Source organism: Pteropus medius, unplaced genomic scaffold (genome assembly GCF_902729225.1).
Source record: "Pteropus medius unplaced genomic scaffold, Ma_sr-lr_union100, whole genome shotgun sequence".
Taxonomy (NCBI): Eukaryota; Metazoa; Chordata; class Mammalia; order Chiroptera; family Pteropodidae; genus Pteropus; species Pteropus medius.
In genome coordinates this window covers 2989900-3014836 of record NW_024347791.1, presented here as the reverse complement: position 1 = coordinate 3014836, position 24937 = coordinate 2989900, and positions in this window count along the sequence as shown.

Genomic DNA, 24937 nt, shown 5'->3' with positions numbered 1-24937 from the left:
AAGGAACCAACTAGGCTAGCTAGCACTGCTCTGTAGCATCTGCCATGTTCCATGGCCTCCTTCAAGCTACCAGCATGATGCTACTGATAAGTGACGTGTGTAAAATACCATGTTACAGATCTTTCCACATGCAGACATGACATAAATAGCCTCTAAAGGATAGATAATAGTAAAATGTAGTAAAATAATTAGGAAGCAATGAGTTAAATATTTATCGCTAGTCTTTGTTTTAAATATAATTTATGTAAGTGTCAGTTTATACAGTTTAATTTGTAACAGTGGCTGCACCTGACAATCAAGCAGAGGGGATGAGAAGGAGAGAAAAGGGCATTTTACACAGAGAGAACATGTGTAAAGGAAATAGGTGGCCGGAAGTAAACATTTCATTTTTAAGAATAAGCCCCAAAGTAGAAAAGTAAAGTATCTGACAGAGAGGTGGCTTCATCACAAGGAGAGAGGATGGGGTAAATATAGAACATGGAGGGGCTAAATTAAAGAATATCTTTGAGGATGATGCCAATTAAAGTTAGGATATTAGGGATGTAAGAATGTGGATCATCTGGTCTACCCCTCTTGGTTTATGGATGGTGGGACCAGGATAGAGGAGTCCCAACGTACTCATGGAGCAGACATTTGAACCCCGCTTCTAGGACTGCCATCCCAATGAACTTTTTGCTATCCTAAACTTAGAGTTGAGAAGAAAAGGCCTCACATCCCTGAGTTATAGGAAATCTGAAATGGAAAGTCTGTTAGAGATGACAAAGTCACACTTGGATAAACGATTACTCAGACTATTTAGGAAATCAAACTGACTTCAACTGCATAAATATAAAAGGCATTCAAAGAGGAAGGGACAGAGGCTAACGAATGAAGAGAGGACCCACCGACAGGAACACAGCAAGTCCCTGTCAGGGTTGGAATTAGAACCCATGTCTCCAGACTCCCAGTCCAGGTCTCTTTCCCCAGAATCAGAAGTTCTGATAAGGTCTTTGTAGCAGATGTGCTTCTGGATCTGAGAACTGTCCCACCATGAGTCATCCTTAAAGAAGAGAGAAGGATCTACAAGTTAGGGCCCCTCAAAACTTTCCACGTGGTAAAAGGAGAAACATCGAGTCCAGCTTTGCGGTTATAAATGGGAAACGAATGGGCAGTGGTGCCTGCACACAGATGATGATGATGATGCACATCTCCAAGCCTTACTTATGCCCAGGCTCCTGCTGCAAAGCCACTCCCCCTTTCCTCCTATCCATCAATAACACACCAGTCCACCCAGTACTGGGCCAAATCACACTCTGTCCATGACAGTATTCCTAATGACGTCACTCCTGATTGCAGCCATCCCATCGCAGGAATGGGAAAATGACTGGAAGTAAGCTGGGAGCCAAGTTTGTCCTCACTTGTATTTTTTCCTGTTTTATGTGGAAATGATTTATCTTCATGACAGGAGAACACATTCCCGGAGGAAAAATCAATATGTCGTCTCTTTACTTTGTCTCCTAATGATGGTTAAAATATGTAGGCAACGCTCAGAAAATAAATGCTCCTTCGGTAAACATTGTCACGGCTTATGCTGGGTGATGACGGTAAAGAGACGAACGAGACACTTAAGAAACGGCCACTCTCCTGGGAAATATAGATATTTTTTATTTAAATTTTTTTTTATTTTTCAATTAAAGTTGACATACAATATTATATTCGTTTCAAGTGCACAACATAGTGATTAGACATTTATATAACATGAAGAGATCATCCTAATAACACTAGTACTCATCTGACTCCATACATAGTCATTACAATATTATCGACTATATTCCCCATGCCGCACTTTACATCTCTGTGACTGTTTGTATAACTGGAAATTTGTACTTCTTAATCCCTTCCCCTTTTTTGCCCATCCCCCAACCCCCTCCCATCTGGCAACCATCAGAATGTTTTCTATATCTATGAGTTTGTTTCTGTTTGCTTATTTATTCATTTATTCTGTTCTTTTAATCATTTGTTTATTTATTTATTCTGTTCTTTCAATTCCGCATGTAAGTGAGATCATATGATAATTCTCTTTCTCTGTCTGACTTATATCCCTTAGCATAATACCCACTAGGTCCGTTCGTGTTGTCACAAATGGTAAGATTTTATTCTTTCTATGGTCAAGTAATATTCCAGTGTGTGTGTGTGTGTGTGTGTGTGTGTGTGTGTGTGCGCGCGCGCGTGTGTGTGTGCGTGCGCGCGTGCTGTCTTCTTCATCCACTTGTCTATCGATGAGCATTTAGGTTGCTTCCATATCTTGGCTATTGTAAATAATGCTGCCTTGAACATAGGGGTTCATATATCTTTTCAAATTAGTGTTCTGGATTTCTTCTGATAAATGCCCAAAGTAGAATTGCTGAGTCAAAAGGTCATTCTATTTTTAATTATTGGAGGAAACGCCATACTGTTTTCCACAGAGGCTGAACCAACTGGCAATCCCACCACCAAGGCAGGAGGGTTCCCTGCCTTGAGGCAGTGCGAACCATTTTGATGTGAACACACCCACATCACCAGTACCCCAGGCAAGACGCAGAACGTTGCCATCACCCCAGAATGGTCCCTGTGCTCCTTCCCAGTCAGCTCCCTTGCTTAGCTCAGGTAACCACTGATCTGACTCCCATCACTGCAGATTGGTTGTGCCTCTTCCGGAACCTCACGTAAACGGAATCGTACAGTACGTATCCTTTTGCATCTGGCCTCTTTGGCTCCACATAATTGTTTCCAACATTAAAATTTTCAAACATTCAGACAAGTTAAAAGAATTCTATAGCAAATTCCTCTATACTCACAACCTAGATTCCACCATTAACATTCTACTGTATTTGCTTTATTTCATGTCTATCCATTTACTCATTCCTCTATTCATCCATCAATCTACCTTATTTCTCATGCATATCAAAGTAAATTTCAGACATCAGTCGACTTCCCCCTTAACACTTCAGGATATATTACTAACTAGAATAGGACATTTGTTTGCATATTTTCTTTTAAGGTAAAATTTACATAAATAAAACATACAGATGTTAAGAGTACATTTCTGAGTTTTGACAAATGCATATCCCTATGTTACCCAGAGCCCCATCAAAACACAGGATGTGACCGCCACTCCAGAGTCCCAAGTGCCTTTTCACAGACAGCACTCCCCATTCCTGCTGCCAAGGCAACTTCCATTAGGATTTTTTTCTGCCACGGGTTCGATGTGTCTGTCCTAGCACTTTACACAAATGAAATCACACTGTATGAACTCATATTTGTAAGCCTCCACTCACTTAGCTTAATACCTTCAAGCATTGCCATGTCATTGTATTAATCAGTTTATTTCTTTTTATTGCTGAATAGTAGTCCATTGTTACAATGTACCACGATGCATTTATCCATTCTCTTATTGATACACACGGACTGTAGTTCTGAGCTGAGAATAAAGCTGTAATGACTCTTTTATACAAGCGGTTTCATGAGCATACGTTTTTTCTTTTTCTTAGGGGAATTGTTGAATCATAAGGTAGGTACATGGTTAGTTTTATAAGAAATTGCGAGACCTTTCTTCAGAGTGTTTCTATCATTTTACACTAAGATTGATCACATACACTAAGATGGTTCCACATACTTGCCAACATTTGGTGTTGGCAGGTTTCTTTTCTTTTTTCATTATTTTTAAAATTTTAACGATTCTCATTATTGTATCATGGTTTCTCGTCATTTGAATTTGCATTTCCCTTTATGCGTTCTTATTACCCATTCACATATCTTCATTCATGAAGTGTCTGTTAAATATTTTTGCCCTGTACTTTTTTTATTTGTGTGTCTGTTATTATGGAGTGATAGAAGTTCTTTCTATAATTTGGATATAAGTCTTGTGTTTGATATATGCTCGGGGACTTCTTTTTATCCTAGTTAGTAGTTTCCATTTTGATTTTCATAACAGTATCTTTTGAAGAGTAGAAGTTTAGTTTTTCAATATTTTTCTCTTATGGCAAGTGAAGTTTTGATGTCTTCGCAAAGAAAATTTTGCCTGAATCAAGGTCATGAAGATTTTTCTATTTTTTTTTCCTAGAAATTTTATAATTTTAGCTTTCAGACTTTGGTCTAGGTCCATTGTAAGCTTCTATAGGAGGTATGGGGGAAGGGTGAGCGTCCTAAGCTGCTCATCAGAATGAAATGCACTAATAGAGAAAGGAGCAAAGGGAGAGCTTGAAGGTTAAGGAGAAGGAGTTACAAAGTAACTTTGCCCTGCTCCTGCCTCCCACCCTGAAGAAGAAGAGAAAGTAGGCAGCCTTAAACCCTTCTGGCATTACCCAACTGACAGTTACAAAGTTACAGAGCTTTACCACCACTCTGCTACATGGTCAAAGCGCATTTTACAGTTGGGAAAACAGGCTCCGAGAGGTAAATTACCTTGCCCAATGTTACATGCCACTCAGAATAAGGAAACAATGACATTCACTCCTGATTCAGTGGCCAGTAATGCATAGCTCAATCATCACCTTCTTTGTGATTTTTTTTTTCCTTCCCACTAGAATTGTCCATTTCCCTTTGTGTCCCCTTCTCTTCCAGATTTCAATGAGTATTTGTAACATCGTTTACAAGCCTGTCTCCTCATGTCAGAAACAGTTTTCCCCATGCCTAATTCGATGTCCGGTACATAGTAGGTGCTTGATCTGGTCACAGTATATCATAGTGGTTAAGGATACAGGAATCAGAGAAAGCTGGGTTAGAGTCCTAACTGCACTGTTTATTGGCTGTAAGGCATTAGGCAGGTTACTTAACCGCCCTATGCCTCGATTTCATCATCCGTAAAATCATGCACATTGAAATCCAATATACCATAAGTGTTCAACAATTGTTACCTGTTATTAGTATTAATAATCAATATTTGTCAAATATCATCTTTAAACAAACACACTAACATCCAAAACACACAGGCATTTAGTGATCCTGGCTTGCTGGCCCAGAGTCCCAGCTAGACCCATTTTAAAATGCAGTTGGAGGAAAAAAGAAACTACTGGACTAGGCATGCTAACATGTGGGGGGCAGAGATAATTCCACCTTCTGCAAACGAAAATTAATCATCTTGGCTTTACTCAGCAGGCAAGCAGCAAGAATGCCAGTTTGCTCCCTTCCCTGCCACTGGAGGGATTGTTCAGGAAATGAAGAAAGAAGATGGGATTGTGGGAGGAGGCGGCCCACGAACCACATCCTCCCAATCAGATATGGGCATTATCAGCTTCCTCTCCTTCCTCTTCATTTCTGCTTACTTAGCTACCCAGGGTGACAGGCTCCCAGCACAACAGCCTCATAACTCCAGCATTGTTACTCTTTTGATTAATCTGACTTTAATATGTTCTAACAATACATACTTTATCTATGAATGCTAAGAAAAAGAATCTAGCTGCTACAATTGGAATAGAGTCTAAAGTATTAGATGCATATGCTAAAAATGTCACCGCCGAGATAAACACGCATCGCCTATGTCTCCTTAATACCTCAGAGAATATTTTCCTGAATGAATGGCTGTCTATTTCCTGAGCCTCCTTCTCAAAATGTTTAAAAGAATACTGCAGTGCTTCTTTACATGTAAGCAGAGCTTTTTATTTTTTATCACGAACACTTTGTGATGTGCCTTCGACCCCGATGCTAATGATAATTGTGTACCATGTCTAGGGTTCATATCACTACGTCTATTTTGCACATAAGGCAAAATTAAGACACAGAGCCTTTATCTAACTTGGCTAAAGTCATAGCTTCCGTTAATGACATATTTTCCTGTTTTCTAGACCCACAGTTGTTCTACAGCAGTATGACAGACACCTGTTACCTACACAATGTCCATTCTCCCTTTCTTTTCACTAAGAAAGAACAACAATATTCCCAACTAATAATATTCACCTCTATATTTTCTTGCATCTAAAAGTGGCCATGTGCACTGGCCATGTGAGGTGTTTGGGAAACTGCTTTAAAAGGTACAGACTCAGCATGCCCCTTCAGCCTTGTGTTCCTTTCTCATCATTTTTGCCTGTAATGGAAACATAGGCGTCTGGAAGTGCGACAGCCATCTTGAGACAACGAGGGACAAACGTTGGGACACAATGCTAAGAATGGAAGAGGGAAATGATGAAAGGGGACTGGCATGCTTGTGGCACCGTGGAGCATGACGTGGACACGAGACTGCCCGCTCCTGCCTGCTCCTCACCCCAGTAAGCCATTGTTTTTTGGGTCTGTTCTTGCTGACAAACATGATCCAGACCATAGTATTTTCCCTCCTGATTAGAATGCCCTTTAATTTCTTTGTCAATCAAATAAACTCTTGCTCTGCTCGAGGAATTTATTATTGAATCTCATCGTATTAATTCTGTTCAAGTGCTCCCACATCTGTTAAATCTTCTCAGAACTTCCCAGAGTAATTTAGGGGCTCCCTCCTCTGGGCTTCCATAGTACCCCGTAGATGTCTCTTTTATCACATGCATTGTGTTGGGTAGCTGTATGCCTGTTCTGCCCCAATAAACACCTGCATGAACAGAGGCAAAACTTACAGCACCAGATCTGTCACTTATTGGTGCTCAATAACATTTCCTACAATTAATTGCTTCACCTGTGTGGGGTCAGCCACATGAATCCCTGCCTTCTTACCTTTTTGAAGCTTTCCTGGCCCATCTTTTAAATAAGTGATGTTTTCCAGAGTCACATACTCAGCCTTCTTCTGATTTCCTTCTTGGAACTGTATCATTTAGTCTGATAGTTCATCAGGCTGAAAAGGTGCTGATGCCTCTCAGCCCAGATTTCTACTTCAGAAGCTTTGATCCACCATCACCTCATGGCTCGTGTATGTATGGTCTAGTGGTGACAGGGTTCTGACAGGGTTCAAGTCCTTGCTCTTCCGCTTATTAAATATGTGACTTTGGGCTGGTTACTTGAACTCTCTGTGCCTCGGTTTCCTTCTCTGTAAATGGGAGAGTAATCGTAACTACGTAGGGTTGTCGTGAGGCCTTCCCGTCCATATAAACCACTTAGAACAGTGCCAGGCTCCTAGTGAGTGTTGGTTATTATGACCCTTGTCACTGGACAGGACCATCCAGCTGCCCCACAAACACTTCTCCTTCTCCTCAATATGTCCATTCTCAATTCATCTCTTTTCTCCCAAACTTAGGTGCCTGCTCACCTTTCCACATTGTCTGTCTCTGTTAATGCCACTGTCGTCACTCCAGTCCCCTTCAGGCAAAAATCTAAATTAGATCTTGCCTTCTCCTTACCGCCTCATCCAGGTATTGAAAAAGACCTGCCAAACATATCCCCTAGACATCCTCGACTCCATCTTCTTGTCATATAACCAGTCAGGCCACAGCGTCTTCCTAAACCATTGGAATTATCTCTAACTTGTGCCCCTGCCGTATTTTTATCCACATTAAAGTCTTCTCCCACCTCTGGCCGCAATCACTTTTTCCTTGTGCAAATATGATCATGCCACTTCCTAATTAAAGATCTTCAACATCTCCCCTTCACCCCCAGGTCAATGAGAAGAGCCCCTCAAGCAGCGTTTCTTCCTTGACCGTTCATCACTCATCTGTGCAGCCTCACCTCCTACCAGCATCTCCAGCATGGCAGCACTGCAGGCCCCTCGAACAGTCTTCTCTTCCTTGGATCCACCACGTTAGTTCAGTCCTTCGTGCCTTTGATTATATGTCCTTTTCACCTGGTGCACCTTTTTTCTAGCCTGCTCTCCTGCCCAATCTATAGGGCAGACTTCTACTCATTCTTCAAGGTTTAGTGTGGATGTCACCACTTCTATGGAATCCTCCCAAATTTCCCAGACAGATCTTTGAAGCTCTTTTCTTTATGTCCCTATTACATGTTCAGACATTTCTGTCAAATTGCTAATCTCATTGGATTGTAATTGCTTTCTTGTATGACTGTCTTCTCTAGATTAGAAATTTCTTGTGAGCCAAAACGAGGCTGTTTTTGTTCACCTTTATAGCCCCAGGACATAGCCCAGTACCTGAAATAGTTGATACTTTATAGTTATAGAATAAATAATTGTCTATCAGCAGGTAACACTGTTTTATTCACAGACGATGCCCCCGGCTGGAATAGGCATTATTATCTCTCATTCTGCCCCTTTAACTTCACAGGGAAAGACCTGAGATTCAGAGAGGAAGGGTGACTTGCTTAAGGTCACACAGTAAGTTAGTGACAAACCTCGGATAAGAAGCTCAGGCTTCCTGATTCCTAGTTACAAGTCCTTTCTGCTATAGTTTTATTTCACATAGAAGATATTTTAGTAAGGATATATTTTTGTACAGATACGAGTTTATGTGTATATACCAAAAAACATCCAAAATAATGAAGATTTTAAAAGATAAGGTTAATTTTCCACCCATAACAGTCTGCTAGTAGCAAGTCCAAGGCTGGTGTAGCTCCTCATGGTGACAGAGGCTTAGATGCACCTCTGTCCATGCATCTAAGCACATAGGTAGGGCCATGAGCTTGCCCCGTAATAACAGCAGTGATGACTCTGTGTCAAGTACTTTCCAGGTAACTAGCTTCATCCATCCCTCAGGTGTTGCTTTCAGAATCATGGTCCAAACTAGCTCCCCACCCGTATGCATTCCAGTCAACAGAGGAAAGGGGTGAGAGGAAGAGGAAATGTACCCTCTAGGAGTGTGACCGTAAGTGGCATATGGCACTTCTCCTTACATAGAACTCAGTCATGTGGCCACACTTAGGTTTAAGAGACACGGGGAAAATACTGTCAACTCCAGGTGGCTGTGTGCCCAGCTAAAAATTAAAACTGTTTTTATTTGATACACACAATGAGCCTGTCAAAAATGTAGGATTGCTTAGTTGTTCCCATTTCAGAGATTTTAACACTGAGGCCCTGAGATTTGGTAAGAATGCTGGCTGGCTTTGGGATCAGTGATCATCGATGTGAATCCTGGCTCTGGCATTTAGTGGTTACTGGATTTGGGGCAATGGTGTAACCCTTCTAAATTTTAGTTATTTTATTAGGTAACATCTTCCTTCCTTATTGGGTTGTTGCAAGGGCTAATTACCTGGAAAGTACTTGACACAGAGTCATCACTGCTATTATTACGGGGCAAGCTCACGGCCTTACCTGTCAGAGGTCTATGTTCTCACACCTAGCACAGTTCCTGATGTAAAATAAGCCTTGAGTAAATATTTGTTGAAAGACTAAATTAAGTTAGTGAGTCAGAACTGGAACCCAGATGGCTTAAGCTCTGTGTCCCATGCTGTTTCTGTGGTGCCAGAATGCCAGTCTCCGTATGATCCCTTCCTCTGAAGATAAGCCACAAAATCCACATTGAATCTGTCTGGATCCAGGAACGATGCTTCAAAACCAAGTACCAGCCAGCAGCACCCAGGAGCTGGAGCAAGTGTGAGACTGCAGGGCAGACACGATGCTACTCACCTGGGCCCTGACTGAGGCAAAGAGCCTTTGAGAGGTCATCTTCACATTTCCTGGATCTGGGCACCCCACATATCTCCCACAATCAGCAAAGGCTGCTGCAAACCCAGGACTGAATCTGGCTGGCTGTCCACGCCAAGCCAATTTCCATTTTCTCTTCCAAACGAGAAGCCTCCTCTGTGCCTCTTTTCATGAAGACTCCGTCCCTTCTTCTTCTGAGGCTTCCAGGATGTGCCATGCCTAGGATGGGCACACAGTATCATCCAGTGATGGCCAGTGCTTGCTTCTAAAATTAATAACTAGCAACTGATCATAAAATCAAAACACTTGTTTGAAAATAGGGATAGGCAGAGGGAGAGCAAAATCTTAGGAGAAAACAGATGATTTGATATAGATATAAATTATGAATAATTACCACAGTATATTTAGTTAACATCCATCACTTCACATAGTTATATTTTTTTTCTTGTGATGAAAACTTTTTTTTTTTAGCAATTGACAAATATATAATCTGGTATTATTAACTATACTCACCACACTGTGTACATTATATCCCTAAACTTATTTTTGGTAGGAATGTAAATTGGTACAGCTGCTATAGGAAACAATATAGAGGTCCATCAAAACATTGAAAATAAAACGACCAGATGATCCCACAATCCCACTTCCAAGTAGATAGCCAAAGAAAATGGGAACAGGATCTCAAAGAGATATCTGCAACCCATATTCATTGCAGCATTATTTACAATAGCCACGACATGGAAACCACCCAAGTGTCCATCCATGGGTGAATGGATAAAGAAAAGGTGGCATATATATAATGGAATATTATTTGGTCAGAAAAAGAAAGAAACCCTACCATTTGCGACAACCTGGATGAAACTTGAGGGCATTATATTAAGTGAAATAAATCAGAGGAAGACAAATAGTGTCTGATCTCACTTATATGTAGAATCTAAAAAGTAACTAAACTCGTAGAAATAAGGAACAGATGGCTGGTTCCCAGAGACGAGACGTGGGGGAAATGGGTGAAGCTGGTCAAAAAGTACAGACCCCAGCTGTTAACTAACAACTTTGTGTGCCAGTTGTTAACCATCAGTGACTTGATATCGACCATGGTGGAGGCATTTACATCACAGAAATTGGCATATGCTACATGTCACGTTAGGGTCGTTGTTGTTCTTTTTAAGAACTATGTCACAGATCAACCCTCTGCATAGGAGGCTGGAAATAGGAATTATTTGCTGAGCACATTGCCTTTTTAACAAACCAGAGCTCTGTTTGTCAAAAAAGAGTCAATGGAGAATTGAAAGGGAACGAGTCAGTTCTTCTGTCAAAGACTACGAGATTTTTGTTACATTTCATATGGGCTTGCCTAGTTAGGGTCTCTTCAGTGCATGTGGTTTCATTTTCCCAGTTGCTCAAAGAGGAAAGAATCCCACGTCAGTGAGTTGGTGAAGCCCAGGGTCAAGAGAGGTTAGGCAGGCTGGTTCTAATGTACCCAACTCTCCAATTGTCTTTATAGTGTTTAGGGAAACCATCATCTTTCTGCAGCCTTTCTGAAACATGGTCCAATGGTCCAGTCTAAGCAAAGAAAAGGCAAAAAGTCTCCTAAACAGTGGTTTTATTCAGGGATAGTTCTCACCAGGCATCCAGGTCTGAAAACAAACTTAAAACTGTCACCCATCCTATTTTACAAATGCACAGATCTATAAGCAAGATTTTAAAAAGAGTGACAGAAGGAAGGCTAAGTAAACTCCTGATTTGGCAAAGCCAATCCAAGCATCTTTTTATACCTGAGGAGCCTCCAGGTGGTGGGCTCTTTGTAGAAATGAACCCATCCCACTTATGGCAATGCATGCCTATAAAGTCTGACTTTATAGACATCTCCAACTTGATGGATATGGGTAAAATCACCCCTAAGCACAACAGACTAATGAAGAGGTAGATACATAGCCCCAAGGAGATAGCCTGGGACTGAAGGATGCCTGCCCAGCTTCACGGTAAGGCTATCCTGAGAGGTTTTTTTTTTTTTTGCTTGCCTTCTTGTTTGCGTGATTTTCAGTTCCATCTCTCTGCTGTGATCAGAATTCCTCTAGAAGAGCTTTTATTCGCATTTGATTTGCTGTCAGGACTGAGCTGTCGGACACTTTGTACTTCGTGGGAGCTCAGTGATTGTACACTGCCTGACGTTTTTCTTCCCATATAACAAGATGAGGTCAGTGGGAAGGTGAGCCCGTCTTATCAATGAGCATTCTTGGACTTTAAGTGGAGAAGCTAGGTTTCGAACCCAGATTTTCTGGAGCTAACCCCAGTCGTCTTCCTCCTACGTGATGACACCTCCCCATTGATGGTACATCTGCGATCTTTTATAACAAGAACCGATTTGGTGCACTCATGGAGACCGACCCTGTGCCTGGTAACATAGAAAAGAAAACAGAGACCAGCTGCCCGAGTTCCCTGCCACCAAACGGAAGTCCAACACTTACGTGAGATCTCATAGGGTAATAGAAGATGTGACTTATAACTCACGGCGACAGTTCTTTAAAATCCCTTCTCATCCTTGATTTTTTCACATTTTACCATAACTCTAAGGAACATCGTCCTAAAGAACTTACTGTGATGATGGTTATATTACACCTGCGCTGTCCAATACCGTAGCCCCTACCCACGTTGAGGCAGTGCGCATTTGAAGTGTGACTTATAGTGCGACTGAGGATACGATTTTTTGCTATTATTTAATTTTACCGAATTGAAGTTCAACTTTCAGAGGTGCACATGTCTAGTGGCTACTAGATGGATGGGTCAGCTGTAGAGTATCTCGCCCTTGACCCTCCAAATTCTCACCTACATTGGCCATCATATTTTCACTGTCTCCCCTCTTTCCGCCCAGCTCTTTATGGTGTGGATTTTATTAGCTCTCCTGAGTTCTCCTTGCTTCACCCATTGCTCGCAGTACAGGAGCTCCTGGAAACTCAACTCAACAGCAAACATCTCCTTTCTCCATCCCTCTAGTTCTCTCTTTCTCTTTGCTCAGATTCCTTATCCTGCACAGTATGTTCGAGGACCTCTGAGCAAGCATGGAACTCTCTGAAAGGGTGGGGAAGAAGGAGAAAATGGAGTGAAAAAGGACAAATTTTCCTAAGTGAGGGGCGATGATGAGAAGGAGGAATGAAATGCTGGGAATTCTCAGAAGCGAATTAGCCACACCGTATTACACAGCCACGATAATAACGCCAATACATTGCCTAGCATTTAGCGATTCGATTTCGTCATATAGTATTCACTTTTTATTTTCACTGTGGCGGTGGTGATTTCCAAAAACCCACTGGGAGGAAAGTGTAAGCAGAGTTGAGAAAGTGGACATTGGGTCAATCAACAAGGAAGCAGCCACGTTTCATCAGACGTGAAGGTGGAGCCTGAGTTCAAAGGCAGCGTCAGGGCCTGTAGAAGCACAAAGAGGGTCAATGAGAGCTGATTCTGGGGCGCATGTGTCTGGTTTGGGTAGAGTTGTGATCAGTTCATTCTTCTATGGCACAGTCCCTTTTGAAAACTTGGGGTCTTACATCTGCCCTCGTTAGCCTAAATGGGCCTTGCTTCCATGCCTGGCACACCTGCTCTGTGCCAAGCATGGTAGAGGGCATGAAAGTTAGACTAGAGACCACAGGAGAGGTGTCAGTGAACAGCTGGAGGCAGCATCATCATAAGCACTGATCTGTGGCACAGCAGCACAGACCAAGAGCCGAATAGAAGCCCTAGCAACCGGCAGCAGGTGCAGAAAGGAAGAGAGGGCACGTCTCGAAGGAAGACACAGTCATTAATCTTAATAATGATGCAGCCGAATGTCTTTGTCTTCTTTTACCTTTGAGTTTAACCTCAACCATCTTCTAAGGCCCTTTGTTTCTGACTTTCTCCAGAAAGGCATTCTACTCTATTCTGGGTAATAAAAGGAGAAGGATTTGGAGATCCAGGTTGTTTTTGGAAGGAGGAGTTGATGAGCAAAGAAAGAAGGAGGAGGAGAGAGAATTTTGCTAGACAGTGAGAGGTAAGCAGCATGAGAGGACTGAGCGGGAAGAGGCCTTGGTAGTGTTGGGACAACATCTAATACGAGATTTTTAGTCAATGGCTCTGAGACACCTGTTTGTTTATTCTAAAATCTCCAGTGAAATCTAAACACCTGTATTTTTTTCTATCTTATCTTATTTGGAGAAGAAGATAAACCTAATGACAGGGAGCCATGTCCCACGTGCCCATGAATTACGGGAGTGGAAGAGAGTATAAAAGAGAATTAAAAAAAAAAACAGTTGCAAAACTCCAAGAATTCAGGAGGTCTTGGAAGAAGGATGAAAAGGGAAATGACAGGAGAGGAAGAAGAGATTGAAGAGCTGGTTTAAGTATGTAGCTGTGCAGGAGCATCGTGGGCCACGAACGAACCCAGGAGAGCATGTGCTCCTTCGCCTACACTTCTGACAGACCTAGACACGGATGCGGGGCACAGGGAGCTGAGGAATGGGGTGAGCAACCATCAGCGTGCTGCCAGCCTCACTTGTGCTGGCACATACATGGTCTGGCTGTCACCCTGCCGGGACTTTCCTGTTTGTTATTTCTGCATCTCCAGGCAGCAACATGGCTGTCAAATGGGGATGGGGTGTCAGGTCAGATTACTCCCAGTACGATGTGAGGAGACAAGCTCTGATGGAAGGTGCCACTTCCTTGGTTTGGACGTGCACACTCATCACTAGCGATTAATGCTGCTCCAATGGCCCTGCCTTCCTATTGGAACAGGCCCGAATGTGCTGGGAAGGCAGAGAGGAAGCAAGCTACACGGCGTTAAATTTACAGGCCATGAGGCTCTGTGCTGGCTGCAGCAATGATCACAGTGAGATACAGAAGAGCGAGAGGAAGGGGTCTTACCATTTTCCTGTGAGCCAGGTACCATGCTGGGTGGTTCACTCACCTTGTCTCAGTGTTGTGGCCAAGGGCCTGGCCTTTGGGTTGGCGGAGCTGATTTTGAATTCTGAGTCTGCCACTCATTCGTGCCATAAGCAAGTTACTTAAACCCTGTTAGCATCAATTCCCTAATCTGTAAAACTGGAATAGGAAGAGCTACCTTACAGTTTTATATGACTAAATAAAATCATACATTTATTCACCCAATAACTATTATATATATTAGGAAAAAAATTATATCTATGTATCTCTATAGATCTATGTCTATCTATATCTATATATCTATGTATCTATATCTCTGGATCTCTAACTCTACCCCTATCTCTGTATCTATATCTATATATCCCCCCATTGCTCTGGGATACTGCAGTAGAGAAAATGGATAAAATTCCTACCTTCACAAACCTTATATCCCACTGAAGGGAGACAGAAAATAAAGCAAACAAATTATTATAATGTGTATAATGGACTTAGCAGAATTCCTGGCCCATAGTAGACTTTGATAAATGGTATAATTTAAATTTTATATTATTCCAAGGAAGCATCGTCAGTCCCCATGAGGAATCTGAGGCTGTTTCAATAACTCACCAAGATCACATAGCCAGATCTTTGTTCAATTAAGAACACTTGAGGGGATGAAAAACAAGAGGGGTGTATGTGCACACCGTGTCCCCCTGCTTTTTGAGTCAAAAGAAATCATGACCTACAAATTCAAACAAAGTGAAAAGTTCCCAGAGAACCACTCACAAGATGTTGAATCATCTCTGAGCCTGTGGGTTGAACTTGCTCATATTCCCCAATGTGGCTAAGAAATACCTCCCCTGGGTTGACCAGCTGACTCACTCTGCCTGAGTCTGAGTAGTTTCTCAGGATAGGGGATTTTAGGTGTTAAAACCAGGTCAGTCCCGGGCAAACTGGGACAAGTAGGTCACTCTAGCTAAGACCAAGATGAGATCTCATTTCTTAAGCCACCTAGTGAGGCTGGCATGTTTACAAAGGCAGAAATAGGTAAGGGTCACTGCCAAGCTGAAAACAGTAAATCAGGCAGGAAAGGCAAGATATTTGGAAACTTACATTCTGAACCAAAGCTGCCAATGCCTGAGTCATCTTAATTTACCAGTTTCTCTATGGGATTTAGCTGAAACTCGTGGGCAATGAATGGTGACCCCCTGGTTGAGTACCTCATAACCATCTGAATGAATGTGGATGGCTAGTCTACAACAGTTTAAATAGATGTACTTCTTGAGCTGTTTGCTATCTGTATCAATAATCCAGTCTTGAGCTAAGGCTCAGCCCTTTAGAATAACAGGCACCACAAAATTAGAAAGAGTGTTGAACTTAGCATTAGACATCCCAGCTCTGCTTCTCACAAGTGGGGTGCCCTTGCCAAGTCACTTAATCTTTGTGAGTTTTGGGTTCCTCTTTTGTAAAATGGAGATAAATTATTATCTTCTCTATAATGATAATGGATTCACATGAAAGTCAAATTAAACAATGTGTATGCTTTGACTGTGCAATTTTGAATTTGAGGTCCTAGAATCTGATGAACTTGGACCACTTCCCTGCATATCGAAACTAAACTTTGATCCTTATTGTATTTCTATAAAAGTTAAATTGCATGATTATTCCCTGCCCTGTTTCCATCTCCTTTTATTTCCTATCAAATGCAATGCAAAGCATTATCCAGGTATGACCTGTACATCACCTGCCCTCTGCCTGCAGGTGCTTTTTAAAGTAACTTTAATTTCTGTTCAGGATCTATCTGAATATTATGTGAGAAGTCAAATCGCTCTATGGGACTCATTATGACAAACAACAGCTCCTGCCCCGCCCAGCCCCGCTCCCAATCTCACCTTTCCCATTCCCCAGAGGCAGTCACTTTCAACTCCTCTAGTTGTGTGGTTTTTGTTGTGTTTTGTTTTGTGCATATCCCAAAATAATATACCTATATTGCAGTGTCTTCACCTCCCCATTTCGGTCATCATGGATTGACTTTCAACTATCAGATGAGAATTTATTCCGTGACTATACTACCATGATTGTGTAACCACATTCACATCTGAGCCAGGTACCATACTCTGACTTCATGGCCTTTCTTGTCTTAATGCCCTCATCCTGCTACCTTGGAGTGAATTTATTTTCCATTCAGTGACATTATTTCTTATATTCCTATCACAAAGCTCTAAACTCATATCATGGGTGTGAATCTCCTCAATACACTCAGACACCTTGGTTTTTTTATCAGCACCATCTTGGAGCTAGCTTTCCTCTTGCTTCAGTCCCAGACACCATCACGATCATCTTGGGAATCTGTTTTTTTTTCTCTCTCCGGCATTGTCATCTGCTTCTTAGCCCTCATACCTTCTATTTCTTGGCTCACTCCCTTATTTTGGTACAGCCCTTCTCCAGTAGCTTCTTGAGAAAGGCTGCCAAGGAGGTAAATCTTTAGAAGCTTGCATATCTAATATCAATTAATTGGTCTGAGTTTAGATCTAAAGATTGTTCAACTCTGTTATAATCCCTTCAGAATTATAAAGGGATTCTTACTTTGTCTTTTCTCTCCTTTTGCTATTTTTGTGCAGTCTGATGCTATTCCGATACTAAGTCTTTTGATTGTGACTTATTTTTTTTCTCTAGAATCTTTAAGGATTCTTTTTGTCTCCAGAATTCTGAAATTCCATAATGATTTGCCTTTGTCTTCATCTTTTTTATCCATTAGGCTGGGCATTAGGGACCCTTTAGTCTAGAAATTCATGACCTTTGGTTCTTGAGGTGTTCAATAAATGTATATATATAGAGAGAGATGATGGATGGATGGATGGATAATAGAGACAGACAGACAGACAGACAGACAGACAGATAATAGATAGATAATTTTTCCTTCTCTATTCTGTATTTCCTAGAACTTTTATTCATCTCTATTTCTATCTTTTTCATTTTTATTCTGAGATATTTACTCATATCAGTCTTCTATGCCTGATAGTCTTTCATTTCTACTGTCATATTTTTAACTTTCAAGAGTTAATTTTGCTTCTCTGAATATACCTTTTTATAACATCTTGCTTTCATTACATGGATTCAATATGTTTTCTTATCTGCCTGAGCGTTTAATTTTCTTATTTATCTTCTTTTGAAAGAGTCTCTGTTTTCTCCAAGTTACAGTCTCATTTCATTTCCTTCTTTTTCTCATTTGTTTCTCTTTTATGTCTCTGCCTTTGGAGACTTTTTTCAAATGTGTGGTGACATTTGGTTCTCTATTCATGTAAAGAGAATGAGGTATCAGAAATTTAATTGGAAGCCCTTTGTGGGTGAGGCAAGGTTTATTTACTGGGGAGTTTTATGAAGAATTAATCCACTTGACCACCTGGTTTGGAGACCCTCTATAGTCAGAATTATTAAAATAAAATAAAATGGGGACAGGGCTTGAAAATCCCACAATCAGACAAAATCATTTAAACCACATAAGCGAAATGAAATCTAGCTTATTTCATGAAAATGAGCAAAACTTAATCTAGGTTATTTCTTGTAAATACTTCTGATAAGTATGAAAGAAACGTAAGCCATCTTCCTAAAATGGTACAAGATAATCACTTTTAACCAATCTCTTGCCAGGTAGAAACCCCCATTGTAATAACCAATCACTGTAAAGGTTACACGACTTTTTTCCTTCCATGCTATAAACCATCCTGTAACGTCACATGCCTCTGAGCTTTGTACAAGTTTTGGGTTTGAAATCTCCCTTCACAGTTTCTTTCTCGCTCAGTAAAATATTCATATCAAGTAATTTTTCTTTTGACAGTGTCTTTAAATGTTTCTTTTGGGGCTACCCAGATCGCTGAGAAGAATCACTGAATCTCCCACTCTGAGGTATAGCATAGTCTTGCTTCCCATGTTCCGGGTCCCCAAAGACAGAATGGGACTGGAGCTCATGACGCGATTCTCACTCAGGCGCCAGGCTTCCTGATGACCCCCACCCTCTGCCGAGCCTCACGGTCCCTGGGCCACAGGCTGTCCACCTCATTCTCTTTCATCATCTGCAGAGTAGACATACCAGTCCTCAGCCAGGGTGGGGAATGGGGAGGGTCGACTCGGTCTTCCATAGACCTTCATTCAGTCCTCTACATGCAGCTCCACACTCGCCCCCATCGTATTTGACAGGACCCAGCCCAAATTCTGAGCCATTCTGAGGCACTGCAATTGCTGCCACCACTACTTCCGTTATCTTGAGTCCATCTGACTCTCAGCTCCCCAAAAGTGCTCTTTTTCTACTCTCTTTGTCCTTCTAGATTTAAGCTTTTAAACAACAACCCTACTGTGAACTGAATGTGGTGATGGAGGGAGCAGAAGTAATCATGTATACGTTCAATGAACCATCTTTACCCAGGTGCCTTGTGAAGGAGGGGATCATCCACAGTGTGAGTGGCAGTCCCCGAGCTGCTGTCACTCACGCAGCTGCTGGAGGAAGGGGGAAACTCACCCCATCCAGAGAGAAGCCGTTCCTTATGGGAAAATCCATTCCTGACCACCTTTTATCTGAGTTTCTCTGGCGTCGGACCTTGCTTTCTAATGTTGAAACAAACAGGTAAGTGAGCATGCTTTCCAATCGAGGAGCATTCAACAGGAGGTTGCAAATGATACAGGCTTTTTCCCCATGTGGCAAAGAGGTGGGGCATCTCTGAGGTGGGCACCCAGACCTTGGGGTGCCCTGCTTAAAATTAATTGACAATAGTCACAATCTGTGTGTCTCGTCAAAAATCCAGAAACAGTAAAAGTTAAAACCAGATCAGTATAAGAATAACACTTAGAGTTATGCACAGAGGAACAGTTCATAAACTGGACGTTTTCAAACCCCAGACTGGTATGAAACGCAGAGGCATGCGTTACAGGATGGCTTATAACTTAAAAGAAGGAAGTAAACTTTACTGTGATTGGTTATTACAGTGGGGGCCTCCAGCTGGCAGAGGATTGGTTTAAAGTGATTATCTTATACCATTTGCAGAAGATGACTTAAGTTTCTTCTATCATCATAAGAGGTATTTGCAAGAAATAACCTAAGTTAAGCATCACTCATGTTCATGAAATAAGCGAGACTTAGTTTTGTTTACATGGCTTAAATGGTATTGTCTGCTTGGGGGATTTTCAAGCCTGGTCTCCATTTCATTTTAACACTTTGTTATGCTTCCTAAGAAGGGAAAACATTTCCTGGCAGCTTTGTGGGGTCAGAGTTGTCTCAGGCTCTATGTAGGCAACTTTTTGGAGGGTCTTCGGTTACGTTAGATATAAATTTGTAGGTTTAGATTTCAGATGTATAGCAGTCACACATCTTAGAGGAAATAGTTTGATATCTCTGAGTCTTCGCTTCCTTATATTCAAAATCGGAATAAAAAACACTGATCTGCACAGTTGTTACACTGGTTAAATGAGTTATATTCTAATGATCTCTATCGATCTACGTTAAATCCGATTCAGAAGTTAATTTCCCTCTTTTCCTTTCCAGTCATCCCTCTGATGGGACAGCCCTGACAGGAATACTCCTCACTCCTCACACATTACTCATTTTTGCAATCGTATTTTTTTATTAAAATGGTAAGGAAAGGCCTTAGATTAATGTTCAATACAGCTGAGGTTAAGGTTTATTTTTTTAGTATGACATTTTTCATGGGAATAATTTTTTATTTTCATTTGCAGTTGATATTCAATAGTATTTTATATTAGTGTTATGTATACAGCATAGTAGTTAAACATTTATCATGGAAATAATTTTTAAAAGGAATAATCCATGCTTCCTTGCTTTCTTAATGGAATGTTCAGAATACAGTTTCACTCTTTCTGGATATATTGAGACTCCTTATTTAAGTCCTATGTCATTTACTTGATTTAAAAATGATTTCTTTTGCAAAATGGGAAAAAAATGTAAGGTTTTTCTTATTACTCATTCAATATAGTCTTACTAAATAGAAATAAAAATTGCCACTTAGAAAAAAAAACACCCACCAACACGGAAGCAATCAGAGCCTTCACATACACACACATATACCCCAAGAGGCTGAAAGAAAATGATGGATGGATTTGACTACATACAAATTAAAAGTTTCTCCGTGTCAGAATCCACATAAACAAAATAAAAAGCAAATCTCACACTGACAAAATATTTGCACTAACATGACAGATAACACAGTTAATATCTTAAATATATAATTACGCCTTGCTTTTTAATCTTCTCTCTCCAGCCAGACTTTGAGCTTCTTGAAAGCAAAGGGCTTGTCTTTGATTTTATAGTGACTCCATTTAAGGGCCACCTCCTCCATCCTTTCCAAACTGAACTGGGTCGGGTTGAAGAAGGCTGGATTCGAAGTTCATTTCTAGCTCTACCTCATAGCATCTCATGCAAAATTGATGTTCAATAAATAGTGGTTGAATGAACGAGTGTGTAGAGAATAAAAAGTCATTTGTTTCCTATGAAGTTCTGTTGTTATATATTGGATTTCTGTAACAAAGAGAGCTATGTGTCTCTCTCGGCCTCTCCATCAAGCCATCAGCTGTTGAATTTTCTGCCATCACTGTGTCTCCCCTTTATCTAAGGTGTTGTTTCTAATCTCTTGGCCACAGGAAATTAGAACACTTATTATGTACCAGGCGCTTTGCTCGGTGGTAGAGTTACAGAAACAAATGCTATCCGCGGGTCCTTAAATAACTCTCCATCCTGGGAGGGAAGCCGGGATACAGCTCAACAATCATCATTGACTTGTATGAGCACCACGCCAGATATACAACGTGAGGAGTGCAAATCAGAAGGCTGAGTGGATGAACTTGGCCTGTGGGAGGGAACAGAGCTTTATACCTTCCACCAAACACCTGGATTGAAAAATCTAGAGTTGAAGGGATGGGCATGGAAATAAAATTATATATTCAAAATGACCATATAGGCTCAAAGCAGTGATCCGAATTATAGACAAAGGGAAAAGAAACATAATGAATCGATCGCCTGCAGTAGCCCAGCATGTTGCCGGGCACTTCACACATGTTATCTAACGATTCTTCCAATGTCTTCTTTGATAGAAGAGAAAACTAAGACATTAAGCAATGTGATCAATATCCTGTAGCCAATTAAAAAAGGCCTCAGGATCCAAATGGAGTACTGTCTGTCCCCAACACCCTTATATGCCATTGTTTCCTGGATTTTTTAGTTGGGGGCTGTGGGGGTGCTTAAAGGCCTCTCCTCACTCAACTCAGATATATCTTGAAAGCATGTGGATATTAAGGACAATTAAAGTTCAATCGAATACCTTTTGTTCTAGTAGGAGGGCCTTGGCTGGGGTGGGTGGAATGCTAGTCGAATAGTATATTTGTAACCACAATTCTCTTCGCAGCTTCATATTCAGACAAACTTCTTCCTGCAGAACAGGGGTCCCCAACCCCTGGGCCGTGGACCAGTACATGTCTGAGGCCTGTTAGGAACTGGACTGCACAGCAGGAGGCAAACGAAGCTTCATCTGTATTTGCAGCCGCTCCCCAGTGCCAGCATCACCGCCTCAGCTCCACCTCAGGTCATCAGGCATTAGATTCTCGTAGGAGCACCTGTCCCTGGTGCCAGAAAGTTTGGAGACCGCTGCTGTAGAGAGAGGACTGGGCTCCCAGGTTGCCTGCAGGTTCAAGGAGCTGTTGGAAGCTCTTTTCCTACATGTGCTCAGGGGAACTCTGAGCTGAAGGTGCTGCTAATCTATTATCACCCTCAACATGACACTGGGGCTGTTTGTTTGTTTTTCGGAAATTGGCCACATCGATTCCTGCCCAATGTTAAAAGTTGCCCTGCTGTCTGGGAGACACTGAAGCGAGAAAAAACAAGAATGGATCAAAGACAGAGTGGAGTTTTTCTGCGCAGGCGGCAGCATTTCAGAAGATGCAAATAGTCCGCCCCACGTCTTCCTTCTCTCCGCTGGCCTGGGGGCCACTGTGAGCATCAGAGGACTTTCAGAGCTGGCACAACCTGTGGAGACTATCCAAACCCCTTGGGCAGCAGCAGATGAGCCAACTGAGTCCCCTGGGGGAAAGAGGCTTCCCGAAGTTATCAAAGAGGTACTGACAGCTTTTCCAGCCCTTGAGCCCCAGTGCCAGGCACCTACGAGTCGCTCACTAAATATTTCTGTGTTTATTGATTGAGTCTTAGACACGGCACTTTCAAAAGAATGGAATGAGGACACCACAGTGGGAAGGTCGGAATTCTTAGGCGAGGGAACAGTTTAAGAAAAGTCTTAGAGGCAAGAAAATTGAGGGTGTGATTCGGGAATAGGGGGTGCCAGGCAGAGTACAGCATTCTCATGGGGGACTAATGAGAGAAGGGGCCAGAAGACAGGTTAGGGTCACACGGTGGAGAGCCCTGACGGCCAGAGCGAGGCATTGTTCCTCTGCCTCTGCCCTGCCATCCGGCAGCCTCACACCATTTGCTCAGAATGGCAAGTGTGACTTGATTCTTCTTGATATCTGCCATCTTCCTTAAATGCGGTAATGTTCATTCATCCATTCTTTTAGCAACTTTTTATTGAGCGCCTACAGCGTGTCAAGCACTGGGCTGGGTTCTGGGGATCCAGTAGGGATTGCCACAAACAAGGCTCCTGGCCTCATAAAGCTTAAATTCCCAATGGGTTTAACACAATAAACACAAATAAATGAATGACGGCATAAGTACAGATTGTGCTACATGCTGTGAAGAAGCAGAATGAAGTTGATAGGTACCAAGCTGTGGGAAGTATTTTAAATATGATGATCAGAAAAGGCCCCTCTAAGGAGGTGACCTTTGAACTGAGACCTGAAAAAATGAGATGGAGCTGGCTATGCAGAGAGATGGGGTAAGACTGGCTCAGCTAGACAAAACTATACTTATAAGACTCCAGAGATAAAAGAATAAGGTAAAAGAATCAGGAATGGCCTAAGTAAGTGCAGTCATGGATGAAAAAGGAATGGGAGAATCGTAGGAAGGAATCTTAGGCCCTGGACAAGTGGAAAACAGGACCAATCCAAGCTACAATGAAAGAACAATGTTCTTTCGATATCTATGTTAAGCTCAGTGGTCCTCAAACTTGAATGAACATAAGAATCATCCAGAGAGTCTGTTAAGAAATCACATTCCTAGGCTTCATACTAAGAGCCTTGGAGCATTTTTAAACATAAACCTCAGCTGGTTTTGATGCAGGTCATCCTTAGAACACATTTAGAAAACCACTGAATTAAAGAGACAGGAAAGGAGGGCTGCAATTGGGCATGGGAGGGGCATGACAGGTGTGGGGTGCCAAGGGAGGACTGAATCAGAGGGAGGATGTGAGCTGTAGCATCAGCAACCTGCTTCCATGCTTTGCCGTGACCTGCTTGCTGTATCTGGCTTCTCCGTGCCCAGATTGGCAAGCTGAGTCATAATGACAGCAGTGAATGCTAAAGAACTCGATTCCGGGAACCCTAGAATCCCTGAGGACATCAGTTTGGAGAATTGTTATGGGATGGAGGAAAATTATTGCTAATGGGACCCCAGGAATAGTCATCACACCCACATTTCTCTCCACCACATCCTCTCAGATTCAGGTTAGAAGGTAATTTCTGGCTTTTCTGGAAGGATAAGGAGTTCAACGTAATGCATTTTCAATGGGCTTGAGGTCCCACTGGACCAGCTGGATGTCATTGTTAGCATGGCGTGGGCTGCTAAGGAGTGCTTCAAAACAGGGGAAAGGCAGTGGCAAAACAATTGGCTGTGTCATTCCAAACCCATCCTAGCAAATTACACAGAAAGCAAGCAAGAGTCATTATGATTTACATAAATATATGTTGCAGATTTCATTAAGATTAGGCCAGCTTTGTAGTTATCACTTGCTGGGTTGTTTTCCTTGGTCCTTGATCTTCCTCTGCAATGCCTGTTAGCCTCACACAGGACTCCAAATGGCAAGGAGAGAACCCAATCCTCCCCTGGCTTTCTTCTCTCCAGGACCTCAGCCAAGGGGATGCCTCCCTGGGGACACGGCTCGGAAAAGACCTCAAAACAGATCTTCTCAAGGTACCTGAAAACAAAAGGGGTACAGACACGCCAGTCCAAAAGGCTTCTTAAACCAGAATCCTTCCTAGGGCTCCAGGCAGGACAAAGGACCAGATGTCCCCTCTCTGATTTCCACCTGCAGATAGGCACTCAGCCAGGGGGACACTCAGAGGGGACGAATGGGATGAAAGTGGTTTTCCGTGTTGGTCAGGCAGTAATTCAACAATTCATTTAAATTCAGTAATTAAGACAGCAATGGCAGGCATTGGGACAGACATCGGAGGTACAAAGACAAAATATTAAAATGCTAAAATTCCTCGCCCTAAAGGAATTTGATCTGACTTAAGAGACTGGTATATAAACATGATCTCAGGTTGGGGATTGTGGGGTGAAGAAGTCATAATAATGCTGCCTGTGGCACAGGGATTTGGAGTTTTATCAAACAGGCTGGGGTTTTCAAGTCTTCTAGAAATACCATCTTCTGTTTTTCCAAATGAGGGCTTATGTGGAGCCTCACACATATG